Source organism: Culex pipiens, chromosome 2 (assembly GCF_016801865.2).
Source record: "Culex pipiens pallens isolate TS chromosome 2, TS_CPP_V2, whole genome shotgun sequence".
Lineage (NCBI taxonomy): Eukaryota > Metazoa > Arthropoda > Insecta > Diptera > Culicidae > Culex > Culex pipiens.
This window is the reverse complement of record NC_068938.1, coordinates 194,436,422-194,460,187: the sequence shown is the minus strand read 5'-3', so window position 1 is coordinate 194,460,187 and position 23,766 is coordinate 194,436,422. Positions and strand designations below refer to the sequence as shown.

General features: G+C 34.5%; 1 protein-coding gene across 10 annotated transcripts in view; it reads left to right on the top strand.

Annotated features, from left to right (window-relative positions):
- The window catches only part of LOC120415173 (protein phosphatase 1 regulatory subunit 12B-like), a 215,318-nt gene that overhangs the window by 699 nt on the left and 190,853 nt on the right, over positions 1-23,766 (top strand). For 3 of the 10 annotated variants that reach the window (XM_039576622.2, XM_039576623.2, XM_039576617.2), the window contains exons 1-2: positions 3,083-3,269; positions 4,704-5,133. The gene's annotated coding sequence lies outside the window, so the exon portion shown is untranslated. Of the gene's footprint in view, positions 1-3,082; positions 3,324-4,703; positions 5,134-19,383; positions 19,521-23,766 lie in introns of those variants that run through there. The other 7 variants (XM_039576624.2, XM_039576625.2, XM_039576628.2 and 4 more) reach the window with 5 other exon arrangements.

The window sequence follows — 23,766 nt, the reverse complement described above, 5'->3', positions numbered from 1 at the left end:
ATAAAACTCCAATTCAAGTCAAATTCAGACCGAATTCAAATTCAATTCAAATCAACTTCAAATTAACTTTAAATTAGTTTCAAATCAAATTCAACTCAAATTTAAAAATATTTAGGTAAAATAAGGCTTTCTAGTCAAAAATTACCGACGTTTGATTGCATCAGATTTCCTATCTCTTTCTAGCAAAAGTTTTTGTAAGGCAATTTCTAGCTGTTTTTTTTATACTGACCGCCTGATATGTCAGCCATACTTCGCAGGGCTGTGACAGCTCGAGCTCGATCATTGTTCGCATCAGGACACTGTGACGAGAAGTTCGTCATTTTTGGGTTAAATTATATTTTTTTCACTTGGCCTTATACTAAGATTTTTTTAAATTTTGTTTAGACTAGGTTTTGATAAGGCCGTTGCAAATATTTTTTGAAGTTTATGGCCCACGTCTCTGACCAAAGTCGAGGGGGGGGGGGCAAAAAAATTAAAAAGTATAAAAATTGAAATTACGAGCCATGGTTTAAACATTTGAATGAAAAAAGTGTTTTAAAATGCATTATACCCCTGTCCAGTTGTTTTGCAATCATTGATTTCCAAAATTTCTAAGTACTGACGAAAATTTTATTTTTGCGAGGAAAAAAAGTTTTTGCGGTGCTGTACATTGTAATTTCATAAAAGTTTAAAATATTTTCAAACAAGTCCACTGCCTCTGATCGCATAAATGTCCCATATGCATTTTCATCGTTTTTGAGTTATTGATGCAGTTTTGTTCAAAATCGTGTGGTCTTTCAGAAAAGCCTGTTACATCCAGTACTTTGTTCTAGAAATCAGGAGGAAATCCAGTTTTTTCGCGAAAACTTAACACGTAGCCTTATGTGTGGGACAAACTTCAAATGCATTTTTCTCAGCTTGCTGTTTTTGCATATGGGACATTTATGCGAACATGGGCAGTCCAAACATGTTAAATATGATTATCAAAGCAGAAAAAGGCATTTTAGATTGTTCTTCGTTGATTAGACTTCTATTTCCATTGAAATTTTGAATTTTTTTTGCAAAAATATTTTTTTGCCCCCTAATTTTTCGGACAAATTTTGAAGCGGGGGGGGGGGGGCCCGACATAAACTTTGAAAAATATTTGCAACGGCCTAAATCGCATTAAAAAAATTATAACTTTGCGGCAAAAATTAACAAAAAAAAATATTTGGTGATTTTTTAAATAACTTTTTGTCACTAACAATTTAATTCCACAAAAAAATATTTTTATTTTTATTCGGGCCGAATATTCAATATTACATCACGCCTTTTATAATGTTAGTCTTGATTTCAAATTTTCAAGGTATTTTTTCGAAACGATCAGAAAATTTAACAAAACGATGCCACTTGTGCTCTCTTACAATAATTACAATTAGCTTGCTGGTTTTCCTATCTAGTTAGCATAAGAGAGCACAAAGGCATCGAAATGCTAAATTTTTTAACGTTGAAAATCGGACCAATAGTTTCCGAGATATCGGTGATTAAAAAAAAAGAGAGCTTGTTGGGCAACACTGAGAAATCTTTTTTTTTCCAACAATGGGAACTTTTCATAAAACATGAAAATCTGCGACTTGAAAAAAGTTACCTAAAAATTGCCTTTACTTAAAAACGGTGCACTTAATCAAAATTTTACTTCCGTCATCAAGGGTGACATTGGGTCTAGGGGGTGAGATTGGATCATATAAATTTCTGCATTTTTGTATGACCCAATCTCACCCCCAGACCCAATGACTCCCTATCTACATTTTAAAATGAAATGAAATTGTTTTTTAACCTTGTCCAGATTTTTTTTAATCACTATTTTTCAAAGGAATAACTTGCTCGAAGATTTTGTATGCTTTTTCTGGAATTTGCTGAAAAGATGTCTTTTAATTTGATGTATAAAAAATATATATTGTATTTAAATAATGTGTTTTATATGGAAATTAAAGGAGCACTTCTATTCGAGCACTTTTTGCTTTTTTCTACAATGTATTCTTTATGGGAGAACTGCCAATTTTACCACTCGAATCCAGAAGTCCGCAAAGTAATTTTAAAAATAAGAAAAAAAATCTGATTTAATTTTTTTTTCTGATCTATAACTACAACTTTGCCAAAGGCACCAAATCGATTAGAGAACTGCTCATGTATCATGTATGCCACCAAAATGGAGCATTTCCATTCGAGCAGTTTTTGCTTTTTTCTACAATGTATTCCTTATGGGAGAACTGTCATTTCTACCACTCGAATCGGGTACTCCATTGTATGTAGACTGCACTATGGGCTGGTAGGATAAAATCCAAAAAATACACTTTTAAATATATTTTTTTTAAATAAAAATTCAGGTTGATATTAAAAACATTATATTTGCAATTTTCAGGAGAAACTTATTTGTTATTATCTGTACTGAAATGAAATTTTGACAAATAAAAAAAAACTGTAAAACAAAGGTAAAAAGACAAACTCTACAAATATCCGTTAATAATTAGATTTGTGTTATGAATAGCTGGATATTTCGAAAATAAAATGAATATGAATATTTATCAATAATTATTTTACAAAATTAGATGCGTTTTGTACTTTTGTGTCTCACAGCGCAAGTGTACGGCATGCATTTCGGCACAGTTCTCCATTAGCCATAGACTAATCTATAGACTAAATACTTCGAAAATTGATTTAAAAACGTAATTTTTACAACAGAATAAAAAAAAATTACAGCAGAATAGTAAAAAGTAATAATAGCGTTAAAAATTAGCTTTAAAAGAACCTTAAAATAAGTTCGAATAGAGTTCTTAAAAGTGTCAATAGGGTTCTAAACGAGCTCGGCTCTTACGCTGATTTTGTTTTATGTAAAACACTACCACATACATATAAAAACGTTCCACACCTACTTAAGTCACTTCTTCTACCACCTTGCGCAAAACCTACCAACACACGCTCACAAGTTCCGTCACTTTTTGCCTTTCTCTTTCGCCTCCCCCGATGTAGTTGTTGACATTTTAACCTGCTTGACTGTGTGGGTTACAATCAGGTAAAAATTCTCTTCTTTTGTGACCAACTCTCTCAGACTGCATTAGCTGCGAGCCAGTCTGCGTTAAGTTCAACTCGGTTTCGGTCGCGATTCGGTGGTTTCTTTTTTGTTTGACGTTATTTTTCGCGTTTATTGTGTTGAATTTGGACGTTGAATTGCTTAAAAGTGGTTTTGAGTGTATTTAAACTTTGATTGAATTGTTATAAAAGCGGGAATTTAATATCGAGGTAACGATCTCGTAAGTGTCACTTAAGGTGCAAGTGTCTCTTTGCCTTTCTCCATAAGTCAAAAGGTACCACGCAGGCGTAAAACGTTAATCGCGGCGGCCCTCTCACCTTTAAGAGTAGAATGACGTTGAGTTGAGAGTGTATTTCGCACACCTCTCTATTGCTTTACGCTGGTGGTGTGCGATGTAAACAGTGTGCTGCGCGCACACACCCCGGCTTACTGGGATGTCCATTTTCACCTTTAGGAAATAAATCATTTTTAGACTACTTTTTTTGCCTTCCTCACCTTACTGAGGAAAGGCTATAAAATCACTCGAAAAATTAACTTCTTAATTTGACCTCGTAGACCCACCTTCACGTATACATATCGACTCAGAATCATGTTCTGAGCAAATGTCTGTGTGGATGTGTGTAGGTGGGTGGACAAAAAAATTGTCACTCGATTATCTCCGGACTGGATGAACGGATTTTGACCGTATTGGTCTCATTCGATCCGTCTTGGGGTCCCATAGGTCTCTATTTAAAATCAGCAGGTTTAGTAAAGTACTTCAAAAGTTATGCTAAAAAAACGATTTTGGCGAATGTCCGGAAGATTGTAAAAAGGGTGGTTTTTGCAAGAAAACCCATCGTGTTATACATTTTCAGAAAGGTATTGAAAAGACCTTTCCAATGAGCCCAAAACATTGAAGATTTGACAACCTCATCAAAAGTTATTAGCACTTAAGTGTTATTTATACACTTTTTGGAGGCCGGATCTCAGATATTTCAATAAAAATTATGTCCGGGTCCATCATGCGACCTGTCGTTAGTTAGATAATCGAAAGACCTTTCAAATGAGCCTAAAACATCGAGGATCTGACAACCCTATCAAAAATTATTAGCACTTAAGTGTTATTTATACACTTTTTGGAGGCCGGATTTCAGATATTGTGATAGAAATATTGTCTGAATCTTCCATGTGAACTATCGTTTGATATGTTTTTTATCAGACCTTGCCGATGAGCCAGAAATATTGAAGGTCTGCGAACCCTATCAAAAGAAATGAGTAATAAAGTTAATTTGTTAAACATGTTAAAGGGGAATGTTGCTATTTTTACTGAATGTATTGACTTTATGAATGTGAGGAAGGCACCAACCACCTAAAGGTGGATTAAGTAAAGTTTTTTGTTAAGGGGAGACACCATCCGGGAGAGGGAGATATATCTCAATAAATAGGTTGGCAACCGCGCAAGTAGGCCTTGGGCGGCAGTGATTGCATAAAACAGGTTTTGGTTGAGTGTTGTTTGCGCGTGTTGGTGCATGTGTTGGTATGCGCCTACTTTGTTGGTGCTGATTTAGTGCTCTAGTAGGGACTCATGACACACTTTTGGAATTTTTGGCAACATTCCGTAACAAATTTTGTTCTGGATTGCAGAATTTCGTAACAAATTTTGTTCTTTTTGTAGGTTTAAAGGTAAATTTCAGTTTTGAAGAATTTCAAATTGAAGAGTTGACTTTTATCAAAAGAAAACTGCTGAAAAGTGTTCCAAAGTGAAAGGTCGATCCAGTACAAGCGAAAAGCAAGCAAAGAAAACATGCAATAAAGAGAAGAAACAAGTTGAAAGAAGTCAAGAAAAAGGGTTAAAACCAGTGTATGTTTGTTTATCATTGGATTGCGTGCATCGCGCGTTCAAAGAATAAAAGGGGAGAAGAGAACAGGTGCGATTTCTGGCCGGTTTCAGTGTTTGGTTTTCAACGAAGAGAAGCACTTTCAAATCTTCGGCAAATGATTTTTGAAGTGCGAGGTTGGAGCACCATCAGTGCGAGTGTAAAGAAGTAGCGGTTAATTGTCCGAAGGAGAGGCGTGTGTAAGCTGGAGGAATGTTCTGACAAAAGGTGAGTAAGATTTTAAGAATTTAATTAGATTTTATACCATCCACCATTATGGCATCCATTTGGAGTGACAGCTGTCAATAACACATGTCTTTATTCAATCATAGATAAAACACGATTTGTTATTGGTTTCACAATGCATTTATGGCATCCGCCATTATGGCTAAGTGACAAGCATGCCACGGTCACAGCTTCCGACTACTAGATCAATATTTTCTGTTTCTTGCGGCTATGATCAATGGCTCAACCGGCATTGTTTCATAAATCAAACTCAGATGGATGAGTCCAATTACCTTGGCGGCTGGAAGGGTCGTTAAGAAGAAACGCGCTAATGTTTTCGAGAAACCGGACGTCAGACATTCTTCGGCTCTATCCCTTAGCTCGACGAGCATCCATCGTGCAGAAAAACTTGTTTGCATTTTAGAAAATTGCGCGTCGTGACTGGTTTCATTCCGCTCGCAGTCGTAGCCGTCATCGTCTTGGCCTACTGGCGCGAGATCGTGCTCAATGGAGCATTTCCATTCGAGCAGTTTTTGCTTTTTTCTACAATGTATTCCTTATGGGAGAACTGTCATTTCTACCACTCGAATCGGGTGCTCCATTTTCAAGACTTGCTTAGATGTGTTGACGGTCTGGTGCACGTATAGTGCCGAGTTCCAGGGCCTATCGCGCGGAGGCTCTCCCGCGGTAGCGGTGCGGTTTGGAACCGCAAGCAAGCAAGCTAGGTAGAAAATCATGGCGTGCTGGGATGTAAATAAATAAAAACCAGAAACGTTAGAAAACTCAGACATTTAATTAAAGAGTTTAGGGTTAGGGAAGCTTGCGGTGGTAACTGTAATGGAAGTAAGAGTAGCTGAAAAATTTTAGAAAGGAAAAGATCTATTTTCTAATGAGTAATATTTGAACGACCCTTCAACTTATTTGCCTATAAAAAAGTTAATTTATGTATTATTGCGGGCGTTAATAATTAGAGTTCACGCGCGGTGATACGACCGCAAGATAATGGTCGCATGACAGCCGCATGACAACCGCAGAACAGATTTTTGGCAGTTGTCAAAGGTTGCCTTGAGTTTTCAGCTGACTTTTTGGAAAATATTCAAAACAAACCAAGTTGACAGCCAAATCAACGCAGAATTTCAGTTCAACTTGCTGATTTTTACACTGCGGTAGTTAGGCGGCAATAATCTCCTGTCAATCACAGCGATGGAGAAACGTGATTTTATCTCGCAATAAGCAATATTTATTTATCAATAAAAAGTTCTTCATACATTTTTTTTTCAAGATTTTCTAAATTTATTTTTTTGAATAGACTCTGTTTAAATTCAACTAATTTTATATAATTTTTAATTTTGTGAGTTTCTGCATGATTTTTGACGGAGGGGTGGTACGACCCCTTTCATGCTTGAACATTCGAACCTTTTTCGTGTTTTTCAATAATATGCAGGTGGAAAAGGTGATGATTTGAAAATTTGTTTTTGAAAGAATCTTTATTTGTTAAAATTTGATGCCCGATTTAATGCCGTTTTGAAAATTCAAAAAACGTATGTTTCATAAAAAATTAAAACCTCTGACATTCTTCGTTATTTAACTGAAAAAAATGGAAAATGTTATTTGAAGGATAATTTAATGTTTATTTTTTCATTTAGAACATCTTTTTTCATTTTAAAAATTCTTGTTTCTTTCTCACTTAGCAGGGTTATTTTTATAGTGTATCAATGTACTACACTGAAACCCCGATGGTTTGACATTCGTTTGTTGTCAAACAAACGGGCTCACTTTTTAGTAAAACCCCCTTTTACACAGAGCTCACACTTACTACACCCTTACCAAAAATCATGATTTTTTGAGTTCCAAATCCCACTTTTCATACGATTTTTTGAGTTCAGGTACTACAACCATAAAAATGGTTATATGGGTTGAACTGAAAAATTCGTATGAAAAGTAGGATTTGGAACTCAAAAAATCATGATTTTTGGTAAGGGTGTACCAAACGTTTGGTTTGATAGTAAATGTGAGTTCCGTGTAAAAAGTGACAGTTCTCTTTGGGGGTCATACCTAAACTCGACAGTCAAAAATAACACAACGAAAAACTTGTTTTTCAATGCGATTATCTGAAGTAATGAAAGTTACTTTAATAACACGCTTTTTTGATTAAATTTACATTTATTAAAATTTAGCAACCAGTTTGACATGTGTCCGCATTTCTCACGCCATTTTGATAGGATTTATGTTTACCATTGATGTCCAATAATAAATTTAAATCTAATTAATTTAAGTTTTGTTGCATTTTAATGGTGAACATCCCGCCAGAGTCTAACGAATGTCATCGAAACCGAAATCCACCCATAAAAACTCGAATAAATCCGTGGTTTTATCTCCCATAAAATCATAACCATAACCCGCTAGACGGCGCCGAAGAATTCCAACAAGTTGCACACAGTGAGACTAAAAACCACCGGGAAGGGCAAAAAAAACCTGTTCCCCACTATAGGGAACATCAGCCAGTTCTGGTTTCATGGCCTGCTGAGCACGCTAAATATCTCCGCGGGCAAGGTCTGGTCCGTTCTTTCTTCCATTCTCCCTCTTGCAGGTTGAGGTTATGTTTCGTGTGTGATCACAACAAAAAAATAACACATAATAATGCATGCACGGCATGTTTTCAACGCGATGATAACCACGGGCACGACTGACCCATCTCCAGCCGAAAGTTGAACCATAAAACGGGTAAACTGGTTCTGCCTCTTTCTCCCTCGTAAGCGGTGGGTTAAGGGGAACCTACTTAAACTTTGACGGTAAATAACTTTTCTTGGAAATTGTTTTATGGCTTGATTGTATCATGTAAGCATTACTTGTCATTATTGCTTAACTTTCATGTAACCATTTTCAAAAAACTTGTAAATTTCTTAAACATTTGTATCAAAAACTCCTGGAAGCGACACTTGATACTTCCCCTTAACAGGAAGCAAGTTCTTCTTCCCTTCCCCAAAGGCTACTACGATGACTCTCCCACACACAACTCGACGCGATATCTCCAGACTAGGTAGGTCGCTCTAGAAACCTGATGAAAAAAAGGAGTGTGCTGGAAATTGCTCAGCAGGCCGTGACTTGGGCCAAGAATCTGCTGACATGCCGGTTGGGTCTGAAATTCAAGACCTACTTGCTGCATGACGGAACTCACCACCCAACCAACCAACCTGCTCGGTCTCGAGATCAGTTGGGGAAGTCGGCTAACGAACTGGGTGGCTTAGCCTAGTTAAGGCCAATGCTTCTTCTTAAGTTTTGTAGGCAATTTATTGAAAATTAAAATAATTAGCCTAATCAGCAATTTTTGAAGCTAAGATGAAAACTGTATAAACAAAATTATCATTTAAAAATATTAAAAAAAAAAATAGTTTCAGGAGAAAATCAAAAAGGATTTAAAGGGTTGAAGATGGACAAAGTTAATATGCCTGCTAGAAGTTAACGAGAAGAAGAAGAAGCAAACTGAAACATAAAGATATGTTTACTAGAAGAACCCACGATCAGGTTTCACAAGCATAAAAAGCAAGTATGAATGGAGAGAAATATTTTTTGCTACGTTTAGGTTCTGCTACATTAAACAGCTTTTTTTTGTTTGTTTATGTATACATCAGTGTAACGGTTGGCTGAATATTGAGTGTTATGCTGTGAAAAGTTTTGCGGCCCTTATTTTTTTTACTCAATATTTTTTCTTTAAATATGCTTTTAGCTGAAAATATATTAGATTTCCACTCTATGACTAAAAGGCAAATTGCATTAATACTCTATACCAAATTAAAACAAAATATAGTAGCTTTGAGCAATTCTCTACGAAATCGGTCTTTTTTAGTCAATTTTAATTTTTGTATTTTTTAATCCGATTGAAACTTTTTTGGTGCCTTCGGTATGCCCAAAGAAGCCATTTTGCATCATTAGTTTGTCCATATAATTTTCCATACAAATTTGGCAGCTGTCCATACAAAAATGATGTATAAAAATTAGAATATCTGTGTCTTTTGAAAGAATTTTTTGATCGATTTGGTGTCTTCGGCAAAGTTGTAGGTATGGATACGAACTACACTGGAAAAAAATGATACACGGTAAAAAAAAAAATTGGTGATTTTTTTAATTAACTTTTTATCACTAAAACTTGATTTGCAAAAAAACACTATTTTTATTTTTTTTTATTTTTTGATATGTTTTAGAGGACATAAAATGCCAACTTTTCAGAAATTTCCAGGTTGTGCAAAAAATCATTGACCGAGTTATAAATTTTTTAATCAATACTGATTTTTTCAAAAAATCGAAATTTTGGTCGCAAAAAATTTTTAACTTCATTTTTCGATGTAAAATCAAATTTGCAATCAAAAAGTACTTTGGTGAAATTTTGATAAAGTGCACCGTTTTTAAGTTAAATCCATATTTAAGTGACTTTTTTGAAAATAGTTGCAGTTTTTAATTTTTTTTAAAGAGTGCATAATTGGCAAAGGGAGCGCGTGGTCGTAAAAATATTCGGAGTGAAAAGTGATTTTTTTTTGTGTGTGCCTTTTGTTTCGCACTTTTGTCGTGTATTGTGTGCTGCGAGGAGAAGATTGCCCTCTGACAATGCAGCGTCATCAGTGCATAATTGGCAAAGGGAGCGCGTGGTCGTAAACATATTCGGAGTGAAAAGTGATTTTTTTTTTTGGTGTTTGCCTTTTGTTTCGCATTTTTGTCGTGTATTGTGTGCTGCGAGGAGAAGATTGCCCTCTGAAAATGCAGCGTCATCAGTGCATAATTGGCAAAGGGAGCGCGTGGTCGTAAAAATATTCGGAGTGAAAAGTGATTTTATTTTTGTGTGTGCCTTTTGTTTCGCATTTTTGTCGTGTATTGTGTGCTGCGAGGAGAAGATTGCCCTCTGAAAATGCAGCGTCATCAGTGCATAATTGGCAAAGGGAGCGCGTGGTCGTAAACATATTCGGAGTGAAAAGTGATTTTTTTTTTGTGTTTGCCTTTTGTTTCGCATTTTTGTCGTGTATTGTGTGCTGCGAGGAGAAGATTGCCCTCTGAAAATGCAGCGTCATCAGTGCATAATTGGCAAAGGGAGCGCGTGGTCGTAAACATATTCGGAGTGAAAAGTGATTTTTTTTTTGTGTGTGCCTTTTGTTTCGCATTTTTGTCGTGTATTGTGTGCTGCGAGGAGCAGATTGCCCTCTGAAAATGCAGCGTCATCAGTGCATAATTGGCAAAGGGAGCGCGTGGTCGTAAAAAATATTCGGAGTGAAAAGTGATTTCTTTTGTGCCCTTCTTTCAAAGCCCTTCCTATATCATCGTTGATCGGAAGGCACGGCGTCGGGTGGATTGTGTTTAAATTTTTCGAATAAGGTTTTATTTTTTGCCATTTCTATATAATGAATGAAAGACGCACTGACAATTTGGATCGTTGAGTTAATAGTGGAGCAAAATAACTGTGTGTGAGTGAGTTTTTGTGTTAACCAGAAAGACCTTCCCATAGCATCGTTGCTCGGAAGGCTCGCCGACGGGTCTGTTATGAAAGTCCTCCCCATAGCGTCGTAGCTCGGGAGGCATCGAAAAGCCAATACCTTATCCTGCTAACCCAAAAAAATATTAATCACGTGATGCTTGAAGGAGATGCTGTGGATTCAACGGTCTCAAGCGGTATCAACAAGTATATAGCGAATAACTATGTGCTTGATGAGTCTGCAACTTCAACTATCGGACTAACATTCCTCCCTTTCGTTGAACTGCAGGCTTCTTGGGAGGGCGCCGGTATTGACTAATAAAGTAGGGATCTTCAGAGGTTAAACAGTGAACGGATGGTTGGCTCCCACTGATCATTTTTGATTCATTGTTTAACTTCAGCTGATCTGTCAATAACGGAGTAGCAGCTCATTGGCAGTCAACCATGCTCATGCTCATGCTCAATAGTTGCAGTTTTTAATTTTTTTAAATAAGTGCACATGTTTGCCCACTTTTGAAAAAAATATTTTTGAAAAGCTGAGAAAATTTTCTATATTTTGCTTCTTCGGACTTTGTGGATACGACCTTTAGTTGCTGAGATATTGCAATGCAAAGGTTTAAAAACAGGAAAATTGATGTTTTCTAAGTCTCACCCAAGCAGCCCACCATTTTTCAATGTCGATATCTCAGCAACTAATGGTCCGATTTTCAATGTTAATATATGAAACATTTGTGAAATTTTCCGATCTTTTCGAAAACAATATTTTCAAAATTTTCAAATCAATACTAACATTTCAAAAGGGCCAAACATTCAATATTACATTTTTCAAAACTTCAATGTTAAAAAATGGTATTTTGAAAATTATCAGGGAAAAATGTTTTTATGATTGTTAACAAAATATTGAAAAGACGATATCGTAGCAATTAAATTTATCAAACCGAGTTTCAACGTCAAAAAATTAAACATTCAAAAGCACAATTATTTTTTAAATTTCAAAATCAATACTCGGATCAACCCTAATATTTGAAAGGATCAAAATCACTCATTTATAATATGATAATGTATCCTGCGAAGGGATTTTCTGAACGATTTGATGTTTTCGGTGAAGTTGTAGGAAAAAAGTTACACGAAAATGTTTGTTTTCAATTTACGATTTTTTTTATTTGTTTCAGGGAACTTAAAAAAAACTTTGCGTTAGAGTTTAGGGTGGTGCCAAATTTGATACCGGAGTTATACATTTTGGAAAAATTGTGATTTTTGGAAAAAAAATATTGTCAAACAAAGGCTTAAAAATCATATTTTAATGCAAAATCAAATTTGCAATCGATAATGACTTGAATTGTCTTCAAGTTATAGGCATTCAAGGGCAAACATTATCGAAAAATGTTTAGTTTTTTTTTGCAATTCGTGCACCCCTCCAAAAATGTATTGAAAAGTTGAGAATTTTTTCTGCAATTTTCCCATTTTTAATTTGATGAAATTTTGTTAAATATGAGTTTTTCTTAGTGTCTAGATTAGCCCTCATTTTTCAACTCAAGATATCTCAGAAACTATAGAGGATTTGCAGCAAAGCTAAAAGACACATGTCGCCACCTATGAACAAATAGCGTAAACCTATGATTTTTTTGAAAAAATGTGTTTTTTTCCTTCATAATCAACATTTTTATAAAACTTATGCCGGATTCGGATGAGAAAGAATATTTCCAACAATTTGGTGTAGAATTTTCAAATATTTGTTTGATTTTTCTATGAGAAAACTGTAAATTTAGAAAAAGATAGTAATTTGGACTATTTGGCAAGGAAGTCTGTCAAAAATCAATAAAAATTGTTGAATTTACGTTAACACATCTGTTATCAACTATATAATTGTTTATTTCATGGATATATACGGGGAAACGCATTTTTCGTTTTCCAAAACATGTTTTTTAAAGAAAAAGGTCACAAATTTTAATGTGCCCAAAAAATTTTGTTCATTAAAATTTTTCTCGTTTTTTGATGCAGGGAACCATGAGAAATAATCGATTTTGTTCTTCAATCCAGCAGAAAGGAATACGATTTTTGGCAGGAAACCTCATTTTGGAGCCACCTACATTTGAAACACAGTCGCTCTGCAAAACCTCAATTGGTTCGACCTTCAATGTTAAAATTTAAAATAAGAAAGTTTTGTGAAATTGTCTGCCTATTTCTATAAAAATAATTTTGAATATTTTTGAAAGGGATAAAACACTTATACTTGACACTTTCAAAAATTGTGTTAGATTTTTAAATTTTGAAATAATTTTCATGGATTTTTCTGGGTTTTTGAAATTTATGATTTTTTGGAAAGTATTGCATTGTAAATAAACTCGATATGATATTTGAAATTTATCACTTCTATGAAAAAAGTTAACGCTAATGGTAAATAGTAAAGACACATTTCTTTAAATAAAGAAATAATTTTGAAAATAGCAAATTTGCTTTAATTTTAATTTTGAAAGTAGCAATTTTTTTTAATCGATATTAAAAGAGTTTGAGAATTTCAAATCAAAAACAATCGTTTTATATATATATATATATATATATATATATATATATATATATATATATATATATATATTATATATATATATATATATATATATATATATATATATATATATATATATATATATATATATTTTATATATATATATATATATATATATATATATATATATATATATATATATATATATATATATATATATATATATATATATATATATATATATATATATATATATATATTTTTGAAATAAAAATCTCAATTTAAAGAACCTTTTCCTCTCAAATCACGTTCCCCACAATCGCGCCGCGCAAATGAGATAAACTTTCTCTCGAGTGCTCGATAAATGTTGCCTTATTTTCATCTTGCTTCTTTTTTTTTGCCATCAACTAACGTCGGTGAGTGCCCTTTTTGCCCAGTCTCCAAGTCTGCTTTTTGCCACCAACGCAGACACGGATCTCCGGCTCCGGAACGTCAAACTCTCGAGACATCGCCGCTTTAGAAGTTGTTTTTCCCCGCTCGCGCGCGCCAGAATCCACCTTTTGGAAGGGGACAAATCACGGTGACAGAGAGTGAAAAAGAGAGCGAGATGTTGTCGGAATGCACTTTTGTTCCGTCAACGTATCCATCAAACTCTTCGGGACAGTCAAGAGCAGACAGATTTCATCCAAGTTGGCCACCAGACATGGTGGACAGTGGGAAAAAAAGCTTTTGAGGAGTTTTTGTTTGAAATGTTTTTTTTTTTTAATTTTGTCTGTTTTTTTTTTAATATTGTGTTGTATTACTTCTTATTGTCTTCTCTTCTATTGAAATTTTGTGTAATATTTTGTCTTTTCTTTGCTATTAATTTTTTTAAATGTTTTATTTAGTTTCGTCAATTTTTGAAAATACTCTGTTCTGTCATTGTTAACTTCATCGTCTAGCCGGAATTCCGCCACATTCGCCGGACGATCCCAGAATCTCAACATGCCAAGAGAGTAAGAAAACGAAACGAAACGAAACTATTGGCACTACGCCCCCCGGGGCATGGCCTTCCTCTAACGTGGGATTTCTGCTCCAGCGCCTCTGACGAGACAGGAGAAACCGGGACCGACGTTTTACTTCACCATCCGATAGAAGCTCAGTGGATAAGGCGGGAATCGAACCCGCGTCTCATAGCATCATCGGGATCGGCAGCCGAAGCCGCTACCCCTGCGCCACGAGACGAGAGTAAGAAAAAACAAGCAAAAAAAAAAACCCTTCCACGGCTGCATGAAAGGGTCCAAGCAAGCACCTGGTCGTGAAATCCGAGCAACCCGCGCCCGGGAGTGTAATCTGAAACTTGTTGTCCAACACAAAACAGTCGGACTGAGTGAGCGCCAGGTAAAACGAGAGAGAGAGAGAACTCACCGAAGCGTACCGGCGGCAGTGAGTGAAATTGGAGCTCGCCCGAAGAGTAACTCAGCTGGCGTGGCGCGAACTGGTCGTCCACGAGGTCGGGTTATGAATAAAAGGAGTGGAGCAGGAAGCCGGGGAAAAAAACTTAAGAAGAAAATTAATCAATTAAAAATAAACAACAATAGCCAACAATTCAGAAAAATCTTTAAAATAACAATGTTAAAAATTATTAACATGCTTTAAGAATGTTTTCAAAACACAACATTCATACAAGTGAAATTAGAACTGTTCTCTGTACCTTGCAAAAAATTAAATAATTTTGTAACCTAGACCTTTTACCTCCTCGAAAATCGTCTAACTCCAAGCGAAACTTACTTGGGGATACCGTGGAGATTTTCCCTTATCCCCTTGAAAAAGTTGTGCACCAACACTTCCCGTCTTCCAAATTCCTTTCAGGTTCAGGTGGAGTTGTTTCCATTCTCAATTATCAATTCCTTGGCATTATTAGATTAGATTAGATCAATTATCAATTACTTGGCGACTTGGGCTTCGATAATTATCACATAACATGATGAAATCCGGTCTGCAATCTGCTGAAATCACCGTCCAAGCGAAACTAATGTCCTAATTTCGAAATAAGCTTGCGCTTGGAAGTCAGAGATTGTCATTGGACACTAGGGTGCCCAGAATATGGATTTTTTTCAAAACCTCGCTCCACAAGCTGATTATTGTTCCTTGACCTATTTTAGGACTCTGGGCAAAATATGAGCAAAATCGGGCATCATTTACCCATTGATACTCGGAGGTAAAGTTTGTATGGGAAAAATCAAAAAATTTATGGAAAACCCAAGTTTCTTATGGGCTATCTACAATCACTTAGCTTAGAACATCTAAGTAAAGTAGTTACTTAGGAAAGTACGCAACTTACGGCCGTCATCCACAATCAACTTAGAAATTTTGCTGGGCTGATATACGTTGCTATGCAGTTGTTTGTTTACCTTTGATATTGAAACGTCAACTTACCGTAGATTTTGAAATTTTTCAAACCATACGTCAGTTTCTAATTTGATTACTTTTCCATTGTAGAAGCTCGGCTTCATTTCCATTGATTCAAATTCATAAGCTAAGTGAAATTTTCTAAGCTAAGTGATTGTAGATAGGCCATTACGGTTTGGTCTGCACGGTGCGCTACTTCCATCCAAATATTCCCAAAAGTGAGATTCTTATTGAAAATTTAATGCTCTACAACTTGGTAGAACATAACAAAACTGTAAAATACGATCCTGAAAAGTTATTAGCGATTTGAAAAAGTCATTTTTGTATGAAAAATATTTTTTTCACCAACTTTAGGCTCGGGTATCAATGGGTTAATCTCATCCAATGTCGCTCAAAATTTACACAGATGCTTAAAATAACCCATATAACCGTTTTCCGCTTGTGGAGCAGGGGGTCATTTTTTCTGGGCCCCTATTGGACACTCAATATTTTTTTTTATCTGATTGCATGTGTATGGAAAAAATCCTTATAAATCCATAAAAATGTTGTTTTTTTTCCCTACAAGTCGCCATACAAACTTGGGGGCTGTTCATACAAAGTTCTATAAAATTATTCTTAAATCTGAATCTAAAGTAAGGATTTTGTGATCATTTCGGTGTTTTAGGCAAAGTTGTATTCAACGATCAGAACTAATCATCAATAAATTGCACTCTTTCCAATTTTCAATAGACAATATCTTGGAAAATATTCCTCCCTTCTTACGTAAGATCATTTCCATGCATTTTTTCAAAAATGCCTTCAACTCCCTGCACTTTCTATCCTTTCAACAACCTCAAAAAGCTTCAGAAATCTCACTTTTCAATACTGATAAATACTGATCAACTAAATGAGGTATTAGACTATGGCAAACAAACAAACAAACTTATATTGTTTCGTGTTTGACAGTTTGTTAATTTCAGAAACTTGTTTGTGGCAAACTCACAAACAAATCAAAATATATGCAGTCTGACGTTTCTGCCAAAAATAAGCAAAGTTTGTTTGTTTGGCATAGTCTAATAATTCCTCAAACTCAAGCTTTGTTGCTTATAGTATCAAGTATCAATTTCCTGAATCGAGTATAGTTTGATATACTATTTTATTAAAATTTCTGGAAAGTTATTCCAGGGTGACCACTCAAATCACATTTTCAAATTCCCGACTTTTCCAGAACCTCTAAAAATAGGTATTTCTTATCTGAAGAATGATTTCATTTCAAAAACTCTTTATAAAAAGCCAATATAAACCATTGAACAAAATTTCTAAAAAAATTCAAACATGGAGTTTTTTTTTAAAAGTCCAATAAACAAAATTTTCAGCTATTTGGGTCTTTTTAATACCCCTGACTCAAGGCGGTTTCAAATACACCCAAAAAGGAAAAACTGGAAATTTGGTTAATTGAACCTTTTTTTTAAAAAAACTCCAGAAACAGTTTAAGTCCAGAGTTTTTTTTTAAAGAGGTCCTATAAGCTATTGTCTTTCATATGTTAGAGGACCTAATCAAAAAAAAGTCGAGAAGTAAAAAAAACTTGAATTCCAATAATAAATTCTTAGAACCTTCAACCTTTATTCAAAAATAAAAACATTGTTTTGAGTAGAAACATAAATCATCTCATTTTGAAAAAAAAAAAAATCGAAAGCGCAACAATATCTATAATTTAAATTTTTATTTTTAAAATTACCAAACATGAAGTTTTTTGAAATTATTGTATTATTTTCGATATTTAAATTTTCGAAAACTGAAAATCTATAGTCTACCACACAAAAGTTTAAGGGAATCAAACATTTGGAAACAATATTTGAAATGACTGAATGAACATTGAAACAAATTGACCACAAATAAAAACTATGCCAAAATTAAGTTAGATTATTTTTTTAAATATTCAGCCAATTTGGCAAAATGAAACAGAATCAGAACCATAGCTATACGCTGGCCTTGTTGTTATTTAAAGTTATATGTTATGTTACCATTTGTTCGATAACCTTAGTCAAAAATAAATAACAATCTTTTTATTCATAAAAAAATGGTCAAATACATGCCATAATTATCATCCGGTGTTTATTAGGATTTTAACGTCTTATGTTTTAAAAAGCCTTTTCATTCTCATATTGATTAAAAATAAGGAAAGGAACCCTAAATTTAAGGTTCGATGATTTTTAGGTGTACAAAATATTTTAAAATTATTCCAGAGTTTGAAAATATTTTTCAAACAGGTTTGCCTGGGATTCCCGACTTTTTAACAAAAAATCACAAATTCTCGACTGTGTTTCCTATTTTTTTTGGATTTTGGCGGATTCCCGACTTTTCCGATTTCCCGACTTGAGTGGCCACCCTGTTATTCCAATTCTAGTGTACGAAAAGTGACCAAATTAGAAAGTTCTGCGATATTTATTCTATCCTCTTCGTCATTTTCAATTGAAAATTTCCAGCTTAAAAAATCGGAAATTCTGCATTCATTTCACTCTATAAAAAATAATATTTTTTTCGATTTTTCGGTTTTTCGATTAAAAATTTTGATTATTAGCAAAAATTACATTTATAAAATCTCATCTATGAAAACATATACAAAAAAAATACAAAAAAACTGGTATTTTTATGTAATTATTATTTTTGTGTTTAATCATTTTATGATTTACTTTTTCTGAGTGTTACTAATTTTTACTCGCATTCCCTATACACTGAATTTTTGACGTTTTTCGGCACTCTCCGCAAATGTCAAACCATACAAATTTGTTTCCGGATGAGATCCGGAAAAAGATCCGACAGCAACTTTGTACTGGTTTGACGTTTACGGATGGTACCGAAAAGTTTGGTTATGTCATGTAATGGGTTTCCTATTTTCCCAGTGAGAAAAATCGGGCAACTTTAACCCGAACTCGAGCCAATTTGGCTCGTTTTGTTTCACTAGGGCAGATAGGTTGAATTGAAAATTTATCCAAGATTTGGTCAACTGTTGATGTTTACTTCCAACGGCAAGGCTCACCACACGTGGTTCCCCTCCTCCGCCGGTTGTCCACACTCAATCGCTCAACCGCATCGCAGTAACCCGGAGTTCCGTCCGCGTAACTCACCAACCCGAAACCGCTTTGCCTTGTCTTCCTCTGGCGCTGGCACAGTCTACTCCGACGGCGGGCACAGCTGTCCAACTTCGTTTCGCGTGCGCTTCAGTCGTGAATGAGATTCCACGCCGTACGGACCGTATTTCGTGCCCCTTCAATGTAGTTGTGCGTCCGTGTGTGTTCGTTCGTTCGTGTTGTCTGTCCGTGTGTTTGCGCCGCGTGCTTCGTCTGCGTTGACAGACCGGTTCTTTTTTTGTTGTTGTTTTGCTACTTGTATCGCTTTGTTGTCGTTTGCTTCAACGCCTGCTGGTGTTGGAGGCGGAGGAGGAGCAGGAGGATTCGTCGTGGTTGCTCCGCGGTCGGTTGATCCGTGTTTGTAACTAGAGAGATCTGCACCAGTGCACCGGGTCTTGGCTGTGGCAAGTTCGGCAGCATCCGGTGGCGTCGGCGGCAGGTTACCCTTGACATGCTGTCTCGCTTGACAGCTACGTGCGACCTTTGCTGCTGGACATTCACTCGTCATCGTCAAGCGTGAAGAAATGTGCAGAGGTTCGTGGTAGCGTGTACTACACCGGTGCACGCTGAATTCCGGCATGGTGTTCTGCGATCGTCAACAGGTCGTTTGCAGCTTTACCCTCTTTAAAATTTGTTTAGTTACGTGAACGAAAAAATGTTTAGCGTGTAAACAAACGTGATGAAGTAACGTTTTTTTTTGCTTCATCTCCTCTGGGCAAAGGTAGAGGGAATTGTTTGGAATGGTGAAACACGCCGAAAACAACAACACCAGAAACGGTATAATTTGTTAAAAAAATGTTGTCGACAACAGAGTGGATGTGAGAAGAGGCAAAATAAAAGTTTACTGTAAGCTGCGAAACGAATGCTTTTTTGTAACGAACCAGATTTTTCTATGAGGAATTAAGGGCAAACGCGTGATTTAAGGTGAGTTTAATGTTGTGACAAATTTTTATTTTTTCAAATTAATACTTCAATTTATTAGCGCCCTATACAAGAATATAAAATGAAATTAATATGTTTTCAAGGTATTTATAATCTTTTGAATGGATGTAATAAATTATGCAAAAGAATTGTTGAGCTGAGGATTAGTTTTTAGCTGTATTTACATATTTTTAAAATTTAAAAATTACAATTTGAATTTAATAGGATTTTCAAAATAGTTTTCAATTGATTGCCATTCGGAATATTTTTTTTTCAAATCAATTTAGACTACTTTCTTTTATTATTTATAATTAAAATCAAAAATGTGAACTAGAAGCTGTAACTTCAATAAGTTTCACCACAATAATGTGGATGTCGAGAGCTTAACTACCCCCCTTAAGTATTATTATTGGGCTCAACCTAAGTTAGTGCTGCTGTAAACTACCTTCTTTGGTAATTGATGCCTTCGTTGAGCGACTTTTCCAAGCCCCCCAATTGAAATCGCGTCGCGTTGGTGGGGGCCAAAGCCAATCGCCGCCAAAGTCGTTGAAAACATTCCAATCGCTTGTTGTTGTTGAATGTTTTTTTTTCTGCTATGTTGTTGGGGTATGAAATTTCATGGCATCGACACTCTAACAATCGGTTTCGTTGCGGAGAATGGGTTTCTCGCTGGTTTAAATTGGAGCATTTTCTGGTATGTGAAAGGTTGCAGTAATTGATTGGTTGGGTTGAAAAAATGTAATAATGGTTTTCATTATTATTTTAACTTATTTGTGTGTTGTAAATTTTTTTTATATTACTTTTTCAAAACCTCCGATGCGTCATGGGTTTCTACGTAGGACCTTTTTCAAAAGGTTAGCGAGAATTTCAAAATTTTAAATTTTTATTAATGCGATTTTCAATTATTTTCTACAATCGTTTTGAGCTTTATGATAACTAAAAATAAAAATAATGTTCTCTATTTTAAAATTCATTATTAGGCTGCTACAAATTTTATTTAAAGTTTCAGTCCCCCCCCTCCCTTCAAAATTGTCCCGAAATTTGTCGGAGGGCTATTTTTTTTAAACATCACAATTTCAACGGAAATTTTGGTGTAATTAGCTGAAATCAATTTTAAAAGCATTCCCTTGCGTTTAGAATCTTTTTTAGCGTGTTTGAGTTGATTTAAAAATATTTAGAATTTTAGAAAATATGCTTATTATCGCAAAAAGTTTCCTTTCGCTAAAATTTTGGTTTTTGTCAGATCTTACATTTTTTGAAACTAATGATTGCAAAACAACTGAACTAGTGTAAAATGCATTTTAAAACACTTTTTCCTTGCAAATGTTGAAACTATGGCTTGCTATTTCAATACTTATATATATATATATTTTTTTTTTGCCCCCTTTGTCAAAAGAGTCATTCTGCATCATTAGTTTTTAGATACAAGTCTCCTTTAAATTTCCCGGGCAGACGGTAATAACAATCATCCATACCATTTCAATAACAAATACTGTTAAAATTACAGAAAATGTTATGGAATCTTCATGAAAAATCCATTTTTGCATAAGAGTTTAATAACAGTTTATGTAATCATAACAAAATATGTTATTGGTCTGATATTGGTTGAAAGCCAAAACAACTTTCGAATAACATTCTTGTTATGGAAGAATACCTCCAACTGTTATTAGGATGATCGGATTAGTGGTTAAAATAACAAAAAAGAATAATAAAGATTTGTTCGAAGAATAATTAAAAATGTCATTAGTCTGTTATTACAATAACAATCCAATAACAAACAAATCATAACGACGAATAACAAATCTTGTTATAAATAACATAAAATGTTATTGGCCTAGTATTTTCGAATATAACAAAATGTTATTCCCATGGTATTTCCGTCTTCTCGGGTTTGGAGGCTGGTCATAAATAATGGGTATGTTAATGTATGAAATTCTGTATCTTTAGAAGAGATTTCTGATCAATTTTGTGTTTTCGGCAAAGTCGTAGGTTATGATTAGGAGTTTAAAAAAAAATGGGTACACAAAAAAACCCATTTTTTTATTTAACTTTTTTTGACTGATAGTTGAATTCCCAAATTACGTATTTTTGAATTTTCGATTTTTTTAAACATGTTTTAGGGTATTAAAAACACATCTTTTGAATAATAGTGCGTGATGTAGACAAAAAAACATTAAAAATTATTTTTTTAACGAAATTGAATTTGCTATCGAAAAGTACATTACGTTTTTTCGATAGATAAATTTTCTCCCCGCAAAGAATTCTAATCGATGCAAATTGTAATTTTCGCGGAAACTATTGGTGCGATTTTCAATGTAAAAATTGAAAAAAAAATAATACTTTTGCGAAATTTTCAGATTTTTTTTACTAAAAATATTTCAAAAAATGTATAATTTGGCTAAAATATGAAATAAAGAAATTTTCCATTTTTAGAACTTTGCTACAATGTTTAGTGAAAAGATCTGAAAATTTAAAAATTGCGAAATCGTTGAGAACTACTCTTTTGAAAATTGAAAATTTATTGGATTAATATAATCTTTCTTGAACAAAATTTTCTTTTCTTAAAGTAAAAACCATTGTTAATACATGGGCAATTTTTTATGTATTTATAACAAAACCAGCATTTTTTATTCAATTTCTTTTTGTTTTCCACTTGAATTGCTTTTTATTGGATTTAGTTTCTCTCAAAAATTTATGGGACCAATGTATAATTCTTTCCAAAAATTAACAATAAGCTGTGCTATCGATTGTAAAATATTAAGTATATGTGATGAAACGCTTAGTTTTTAAGCTTTTGAAGAGATTAAAATGTGTGACCAAAGATCCGAAAAAGACGTAAAACTGCTTTTATATTTTGTGATCCCTTGTTGTGGTTATATTTTTAAATTGTTAAAATCATAAAAATATTAAAAAGTTATCAGGAATGGATTATTCATTCATCATTCTAAACAAAATAAAAAAAAACTTTTTTTATTTAACTTATAATCTTATTTAGGAACTGTATGTTTTTTGAATATAAATCATTATAGAATGAAAAATCCATGCTATATTATTGTTAAATAAATTGTGTCTACGTGGTTTATGATTGTCTCTTGCAGTAGAGCTTTTTTTCTCCAAATAGCTTCATATCTAAAAAAGAACATTTCATTAAAAATACCAAATCATTAAAAAATTGTGTGTTCAAGAATTAGAATTTTTAGTTATTTTCAATTTGCTTAAAAATGTTGCTTGTGCTGTGATAAAAAAGTGTAAATTTTGATAGTGTAACATAACCTAAATAAAAAGTAAATATCCACAAATGTGTAATACTAATACTGAGCATGAGCATGAGCATGAGAGACCACCCATGGTTGCCCCTCCGTTGCTGAACAGAACCGTAATATCCTTTCAGCACTACTGATCATAGGCTTCGACGATCTAGTGGTGTTTCCCTTATCAACAGCATGTATGAATGCGCCGAAAAGATAAAACACCATGATTGCTAAAACTAGATCAGTTGCGAATAGGTAACAGTCATTGGCCACCAACGGCGCCCGCCATGTCAGTTTGTAGATCTCGATTTTAAGGGACGGGAATGTTAGTTAGCGCAGGTTGCTACTAGGGCAGCTGATTTACTCTGTGCTTACACCCCACAAGCGCCAGGAACCTGAAAATTGGTTAGTAGGATAGTGTGCTTGGTCAGGATTCATCATAGAAGATGATGATGCGACCCAAAATCATAGTGTTTGTTGAAAGGTTTTATATATTATTCTCAAGGCAAACAATCGGATGCTGCGGATGAGACATTTCCCGTTTAACTGTTGTTAAATTTTAAATGAAATGGTTTAATCTTAGACAGCCGGCTGTGGAAAGATAAAGCCAAATAATGTTTATTTATAGAATGAGGTGTTAAACGCAATGCTGCAATGATAGCGTAGTCTGATTTTTAATTATATAACCATTTAATTCATAAATTTGTTAAGGAATAGACGATCGTCTTTCTGTTAGCTAGCTATGGAGAGGGCTTAACAAACAAACAACCGACGTCGAGCCCTCCGAGCTACGGAGCTATGGGAAGGTCTTTTCAACACAAAAAAAAGACTCGCGCACCACTCAACGTTCTTGATGAATCAAAATATTTTTTACGCGATAAACCTAACGAACTCAACCGTCAAATTGTCTTCCAACCAGCGATGATGAAGAAAGGGCTTTAAGCACACAATAACTCACCGATTAATATAAATAAATTCCAAGATCGATCTTGTTCTAT